The sequence below is a fragment of the Tupaia chinensis genome, unplaced genomic scaffold (assembly GCF_000334495.1).
Source record: "Tupaia chinensis unplaced genomic scaffold, TupChi_1.0 Scaffold000195_1, whole genome shotgun sequence".
NCBI lineage: Eukaryota > Metazoa > Chordata > Mammalia > Scandentia > Tupaiidae > Tupaia > Tupaia belangeri.
The window spans coordinates 839839-847749 of NW_006159670.1; the positions used below are offsets into that span (position 1 = coordinate 839839).

At 46.4% G+C, this 7911-nt stretch overlaps 1 protein-coding gene across 1 annotated transcript in view; it reads left to right on the top strand.

Moving 5' to 3' along the window:
* The first annotated feature begins 538 nt into the window (after positions 1–538).
* APC (APC regulator of Wnt signaling pathway) overlaps positions 539–7911 on the top strand; it is a 102626-nt gene continuing 95253 nt past the window's right edge. The window contains exon 1 of the mRNA XM_027771200.1: positions 539–581. The gene's annotated coding sequence lies outside the window, so the exon portion shown is untranslated. The remainder of the gene's footprint in view (positions 582–7911) is intronic.

Below are 7911 nucleotides of genomic sequence, written 5' to 3' on the forward strand. Positions count from 1 at the left end.
TTCCAGCCCCTCGCGCAGCAGGTCTATTTTCCGTGGTGCGCTGAGATCCATCTGGTAGCACGTCTGGTAGCTGCACACGTGTACATCGTAGCCCGCGCTCGCGCTCCCTCCGCAGCATCGCCGGAGCGCTGCCCTGCCGACGCCCCTGTCCTGCCCTGCCCTGCCCTGTTCTGCCTGTCAGCCGGTCTGCTTCCGCAGCGGCCGGGAGAGGAGCTGCGGCGGTGCGCAGTACACCGTGCACCTGCGGGGCTGGCAGGGCTAGCGTTGGTGCCGGGCGGTGCACTGGCAGGGCTGGTGTTGGCACAGGGCGTTGCACCCGCGGGGCTGGCAGGGCTGGCGTTGGCGCGGGGCGGTGCACCAGCAGGGCTGGCGGCGGGCCCTGTCGCCGAGTGCGGGCTGGACACGGAGCGGGAAGCGGCTGTGAAATCTGCTGGGTGCGGACCCGGGCGCTCCCGGCTCCCGTCGGGAGCTTGCTGATTGGCCGAGTGCGGGCACACGTGACCGGCATGTGGCTGTATTGGCGCAGCCCGCCTGGGTGTCACTGGAGACGGAATGGAGGTGCTGCTGGGCTCGGAGATGGGGTAGGTGCGGGCGCGATGGTCGCCCCCACCCCAGCCCACCCCACCCCCACTGCAGCACCGAGGTGGACTTCCTGTGCTCCGGGCCAGGCTGCCGGGGGAGGGGGTGCGGCGAGGACAGGCTGCTCCGAGGGGTGGTGGGGTAATGCCTGTGGGCAGAGCGGGCGCAGTGGCCGTGTCTGGGAAACGGGTGGAGGACAACAAAGAATGGGCATCTCATGGCGAGCAGGGGCGCGCGAGCCCATTGAAAGGGAGGCGGCTTTGCCTCGCTGGCCAAGGACGCACGCAGTGGTGGCCGAAAGAGTCACGGCGCTGCCCGGCCGCTTTTGGCATCTCGCAGACCGGGCTGCAGGGGACGTGGGGACCGGGCCGAGGCAGGGGCAGGGGCCGCTAGCCCAAGCGAGGTCTTCAGCTGGCCCCAATGCTGGTCCCCGTGACGTGCCTGCGTGTGCGAGCCCTGTCAGTGAGCTCCCTGGGAATGGGGTGGCGACGAGATAGCAGTGTCTTTGTTAGCTGCAGATCGCAGGGTGGCTCTTCCCGGAGGACTGCAGCGGCGCTTTCCTCCCTCTGTCAGGCTGGAAAGGCAACTGCAGGGGGCCGAGCCGGCGCAGCGGTTGGGTTGCCGGGGTACACTCCAGCCGGTTTACAAGAAGCCAGGGATTGCCACTGCGGCCTGAATAAGAGAAATACAGCTTTTTAAAGTAGGAAAATCATCAGGCTGTGAGCGATTGGACTTTGATTCTGCATGCCAAAAGAGATGCTCAATTTCATTGATTTAACATGAGTCTTAGAGAAAATAAATTTCATATCAAATGGTGGTCTTTTCCTTTGTCACTATAGCTTTTTTGTCATTCCAGAGCAAATCACTTTTAATGTAGATTACTTTGAAAAATTATGGTGATACATTTTTCATAGGCCTCATACTTAAGATCTACATCAAGTAATTTTTTACTTCCTGTGGTCACTTTTAGATAGCATTAAGTAAACTGTACAGGCAAATGCGAGCACCATGGCTTTGCTTTTAGATGTATTTCTGTTGAATACTCAGAGACTCTTGATACAAAGCGTTTTTTATTGCAGTTCTTTTTGTTCTTACTTAAATGGCTAATACTGTAAGTTTTCAGATGACTACAGTTTTAAATGCCTTCTCTTTATGCATATTTATGGGTTCAGCCTGCCACACCTCCCCACTCCCTGAACAAGGGTGGCAGTGGCTTTGTAAAGCCCTTCTGCATCAGGGACAGTGCCTCTGAGTGTTTATATGTCAGAAAGTCTTAAGTGAACTTATACTTTTGTCTCATTTTTTTCCAGATAATAAACATTTGACCTTGAATAAAGAAGACTACATAAATATTTTATTAAGACAATCTTATTCTTTAAAAAAATGTTTCTGCTTTAAAAAGGATGTGATCTTCTATGTCAAGGTTAATAGTATTTAGGGTCTCTTTAAAAATCTGACAAGCTATAAAAGCTGTCATATATTGTGAATATTATGAATAATACCCTTTGATTTCCAATTAGTATAGGCCTTGAGAGTTCATGAAATTCTTATTTTTACACAAATTATTCTTTAACTGTTTAAATAGCTTCGAGTAGCATTGTTTTCATATTAAATGTTAGTACTCTTAATCAGATATGTAGTGACTTTACCCAAGGTCACGGATAAGGTTGTAAAACTTAAGTCTTCTGTTTTATTCTAGTTTTGTAAAACTATTTTATTATCTCTCCTATTGCATAAAATACAAGATACTATGATCTGAAAAGTAGTATGTCACTGACAAATTATTCATTAAATAAAAAGAATATTACTTGATTGTGGGGTTTTAACTATGAAATAAGAATGTTTTCTAAAATAGCTGGTAGCTAAGCACTTGGAGAGGAAACAGTTTTCTTAATGGCATTCATAACCATGCTCTTTAGAAACCAGCTCATTAATCTTACAAATACTTCTAAATAGAACAACATTAGATTGAGATATTTTTCTGAATTAAATAAGAAACAAAGAACTAAATTGAAAAAGCTTGATTTCATTGTGCTTATGGTATAAAATATCTACTCTTTGGCTAAGTTGTTAGCTTTAGAGATCTTTGGAATTATTCACTGTTAATTGATATATCTAGAATTGGGCTATTAAAAAATTGAGAAATATTCATAAGTATGCGTTATGAACTGAAATAAGACCGTTGATTTTTTTAATTTGTCTTAATTGTTGTGTAGATTTTTATTTTACTGTTTTGCCTATTCTGTCCTGTTACTGGTTTCACAGAATTTAACCAATCTTCTGTACTTTCCTGTATGTTTAAATGCTCTCTTCAGTTGTGACTTCTCCGCCCTTATTTTTGTGTTAGAGTCTGAGTGACGTTTACCTTCACAGTGCCTAGAATGGAATACAGCAGTGGTCCCAAACCTTTTTGTACCAGGCACTGGTTTTGAGGAAGACAGTTCTTCTACTGACCAGGCAGTGTCTTTGGGGTAATTCATATGCATTACACTTGTTGTGCACTTTCTTTCCGTTATTATTATAGTAATGTGTAATGACATAATTACACAATTCACTGTCATGCAGAATCAGTGGGACCCCTGAGCTTGTTTTACATCGGGGGCTCTGATGAGAATCTAAAGCTGCCCTCTGCCCTCCGCTATTCTGACAGGAGGCAGAGCCCAGGCAATAATGCCAATGATGGGGAGAGGCTGTAAACACAGATGAACCTCTGCCTACTGAGCTGCTCATTCCCCTGCAGTACCGCCCTCTTCCTAACAGACCACAGACCATACCAGTCCATGGACCGGGGATTGGGGAACCCTGGGACAGAGCATCATGATAAAGAAAAGATGAATAGTCTTTGAGGGGATACATTCTGTTTATTAGAGCACCCACTAAATGGCAGGCCTGTGAAAGGTGCTGATGAGTCAGATAGCCAAGTAAGAGTGAATACTGGATTGACAGAAAAGTCATGACACGTTTACATAGAAAAAAATATGTCATGACTTTTCCAACAACCCAGTCAGTCCATTACAAAACTCAGAATGGAACTATATTTTATTTTTATTGCAAGTGAGACACTGATTGTTTGGGTGCTCCGAGGATCTTTAAACGCTTTATAATATAAGATATCTTCTTATTTAGAGGATTTCTCTTTGACACACTGAATTTTTATAAAATCTACTTGGAGTCAGATAATTTTGAAAATAATTAATTTTGGGACCAGCAGTTGGCGTAATGGCTATTTCGCTGGACTCCCATGTAGTCGACTGCAGTTCAAGTCCCAGACCTGGTGGCTTAAACTCACACCGGGCACGTGTGCGTGCGTGGCCATCCTCCCTGGGGAGTGATTTCTCGCTTTCTGTCTGTCTGTCTCTCTCTGTTTTTCTGGCGAGTGCACACGCCCTACAGCAAAAACCTCTCAAAAAATAATAATTACTTTTGAATTACTTAGCATCTTTAATGTGCAGTGAAAAGTTTAGATAAAGGGCCTTCTAGATCTTTCAGTTCTAACAGTGAGTAATATGGTCTCTGTAGGGTTAAGTGTTGCAAGGAAAGGTATACTAGCTTTTGTTATAGTATAGGTAGCATCTCATGTTATCCAGTAGATACATTCTCAAAAATTGTTTGGGGGCCAGCTGGTGGCCTGGTGGTTGAGAGACATTGATCTCACATGGCCGACTGTGTGGTTTGAGTCCCTGACCCAGTGACTTGGGAGTAAAAACAAAACAGGCAGATGTGCTTGTATGCCCCAAATCCCTACAGGATGGAGAAGTGGAGGAGAAGGGATGACAGCGTGACCATGCCCCATTAAGGGGTGCTTTCTCTTTCTCCCTCTCTCTGTCACTCTGGCAAGTACATATACCCTGTGCCAAAATTTTTAAATTACTTTTGTACGTCAAATGGTGACATCATCAGTCCATGTAAGGCAAACCTCTGTCCATTATTCCAGCACCCTCATCCATTCTACCGTACGCACTCATTCAGACGTGTTCTTAAATATGCATGAATTCTTGTGAAATAGCATCATTTTATGTCTTTTTTTAATCAGTTATGAGGTTTTTTAAAAAAAGTTTATGATAAGGCCAGCCAGGTGGTATGGAGGTTAAGGCGACTGGACGCACAAAGCCAGCTCTGTGGTTCAAGTCCTACACCCGGTGGTTTCAAAAATATGCCTGGCGTGTGTACAAAATTCTGAGAGAATGGGACCAGCAGTTAGTGTAATAGCTGTGTCACTGGACTCCCATGTAGTTGACCACGGTTCGAGTGCCGGACCCGGCAGCTTAAACTCACGCCGGGCGCATGTACGTGCGTGCCCAAGATCCCGAGAGGAGAATGGAGGAGAAGGGATTGCGGCGTGGCCATCCCCCCAGGGGGGTAAATTCTCACTTTCTGTCTGTCTCTCTGGCGAGCGCAATGCCCTATAACAAAAACCTCTCCAAAAAAAAAAAAAAAAATTCTGAGAGAATGGAAGAGAAGGAATTGTTGTGTGGCCATTCCCCTTGGGAGATGAGGGAGTGATTATAATAAGCTCATGTTTTGATTCTATTTTTCTCTCTTATTTCTCTGTCTCTCTATCTCTCTGTCTCCAGAAAGCACTTGCACCTTACAGCAAAACTTTTAAAAAAGTGATAAAATAGACATAACATACATCATCTTTATCGTTTTTAAGTGTATGGCTCTGTGGTGGTGAGTACGTTCATACTGTCGTGCAGCGTCCCCACCATCCGTCTCCAGACCCTCGTCATCATCTCTGATTGAAACTGAGCATGAAGCACTATCTCCTCATTGGCCGTCCTCAGTTCCTGGCAGCCTCATGAAGAAAAATGATATTTGCCCTTCCGTGACTAGTTCATTTCACTCAGCGCAATGTCTTGTAGCTTCTTCCACATGCAGCATGTGTCAGAACCCCTGCCTTTGTAAGACGGAGTAGTGTTTGCTGCACGTGGGTGCGATGGTTTCTTTATCCACTTATCTGTGGGCGTGAGTGCTCTGCCTTTCCTCTGATCCGGCTCATGCTGTGGTGAACATGGGTAGGAATATCTGCTTGAGTCTCTTCCTTTACTTCTTTTGTGTATGTACCCAAATCTGTGTTTCTGATTTACATAGATTGTGAACATTTTAGCTCAATACTGTTAGAAGATCTGTCCGTTTTACTTTGCATCCATCGCGTTGGTAGTACTGCCTCTGATCCGCAGGGCTCCATGGTATCTGCCCGTTCCCAGTGAAGACCCAAGGTGTTCTCCAGGGTCTTTGTACCAGGGACACTGCGATGGCTTACTTCCTGGTATGTGGCTCCTTGTGGACTATGCTGGTACATGGGAGGGGTCTTCACAAAGTCCATGGAAAAATATGTATGGATGTCAAAAGTTTTTTTGCACCAAAATAAGCTCATATTTTTATTCTATTTTTCCACAAGCTTTTTGAAGTTCCTCTCATCACTAAAATAAGGATTACATGGGTGTTTCACCTTCAGTATAGTATTCAACAAACTACTTGAGATATTCAGTACTTTCTTATAAGATAGGCTTTGTGTTAGATGAATGTGCCCGATTGCAGGCTAAGTGCCCGATTGCATTGTAAGTGTTCTGGACATGTGTATGTTTGGTAGGTTAGGTGTATTTAATACATTTTGGCACATATTTTCAGTTCACAGGGGGTTTATCAGGATATACCCCCATCCTAAGTAGAGGAGCATCTATCTGTATGACAGATTATAATAAAACTTAGTGACTTCTCATTTGGAGAGCAGTCATTCTGTGTCGTGGCAGGGTGGTCTAATTGAGGCTCCCTCGTGAGGTTGTAGTCAGGACGTCCGGCTGGGCTGCAGTCATTGAAGGGCTGGACTAAACTGGGGGGCCCACTTCCAAGATGACTCACCCAGTCTCGGGTTTTCACTGGCATGTGGGCCTTCATAGGCTGCTTGAAGGTCTTCCTAGCATGGCAACCAGCTTACCCCAAAGGTCCTGGCAAGAAGGAACAAAGGACACCATTCATGACCTAGTCTCCGAAGCCACAGGCCATTATGTCTGCCGTATTCATTGGGGCTAGCAGGTGGCATGGTAGTTGAGGTGCTGGATTCCCATATGGGCGACCACGGTTCACGTCCCGGACCTGGCGGTTTGCTTTCTCACTTTCTTTCTGTCCTTCTCTCTCATCAAATTAACAACAACAATAATAATAATGATAAATTAAACTAATAATTCTTTTTTTTAAAAAAGAAGTGAGATTAGAGCCAGCCAGAAGGTGTGGTGGTTAAGGCAGCTGAATCCCACAGGGCCGCCTGCCTGGTTTGGTCCTGATCTGGTGGCTTGAAAAACACACTGAGTGTGTGTGAATGTACGCCCAAAATTCCAAAGGGAGGCTGGAGAAGAGATTGTGGAGTGGTTCCCCCACCCCCTTCCCCAGGATGCTTTCTCACTCTCTTATCTTGCTCAGGGTAGTATACATGCCATATGTCATTTTTTAAGAAAGGAAGTGAGGCCAGGGACCAGCAGTTAGCATAATGGCTATGTCGCTGGACTCCCACGTAGTTGACCGTGGTTTGAGTCTCGGACCCGGTGGCTTAAACTCACGCCAGGCGCATGTACGTGCATGCCCAAGATCCCGAGAGGAGAATGGAGGAGAAGGGATTGAAGAGTGGCCATCCCCCCTGGGGGGTGATTTCTCACTTTCTATCTCTCTGTCTCTGTCTGGCAAGCGCACGCGCCACCTCTCCAAGAAAAAAAGAAAAAAGGAAGTGAGGCCAAACACATGGTACACACTGCAATCCTAGCTATTCAAGGGACTGAGGCAGGAGGATTGCAAGTTCAAGGCCAGCCTGGGCAACATAGTAAGATCCTGCATCTTTCAAAAAATAAATAATCGGGTCCTGAAGCCCAGCTCCACACTGAATATTAATTAAGCTTCACCTCTTAGAGGAGTAAGGTCGAAGGACGTGTGGCTATATTTCAATCCTTATGTATTGCAGTGAGAAGATTTATCCCTAGGAGAGGTGTCACCTGGGTCTGCGGGACAGTGACACATCAGACAGCAGCCCTGCATTCCCTCGGAGACTGGGGAATCCAACTCTGCATGTCTCCCGCTTCTAGGCGCCACCTGCATTCTTGGCTCGCAGCCCCTCTCCCATCTGTGGTCGGTGATGCCCCAGCCAGTGTTACAGGTTGCAGATGCATGAGTGCTGGGAACTCACCCTGGGGTGTCATAGATGCCCTTGGACAGAAAGCCAAAGATCTGCGGTGAGCTGATGGAGGTGGCAACAGGCAGAGGTGAAGTGAGCCGGGAGAAGATGCGGGGGGGGGGGGGGGGAAGTCTTATACCTGTGAATACATCCCTTATTTCCTGTTTTTA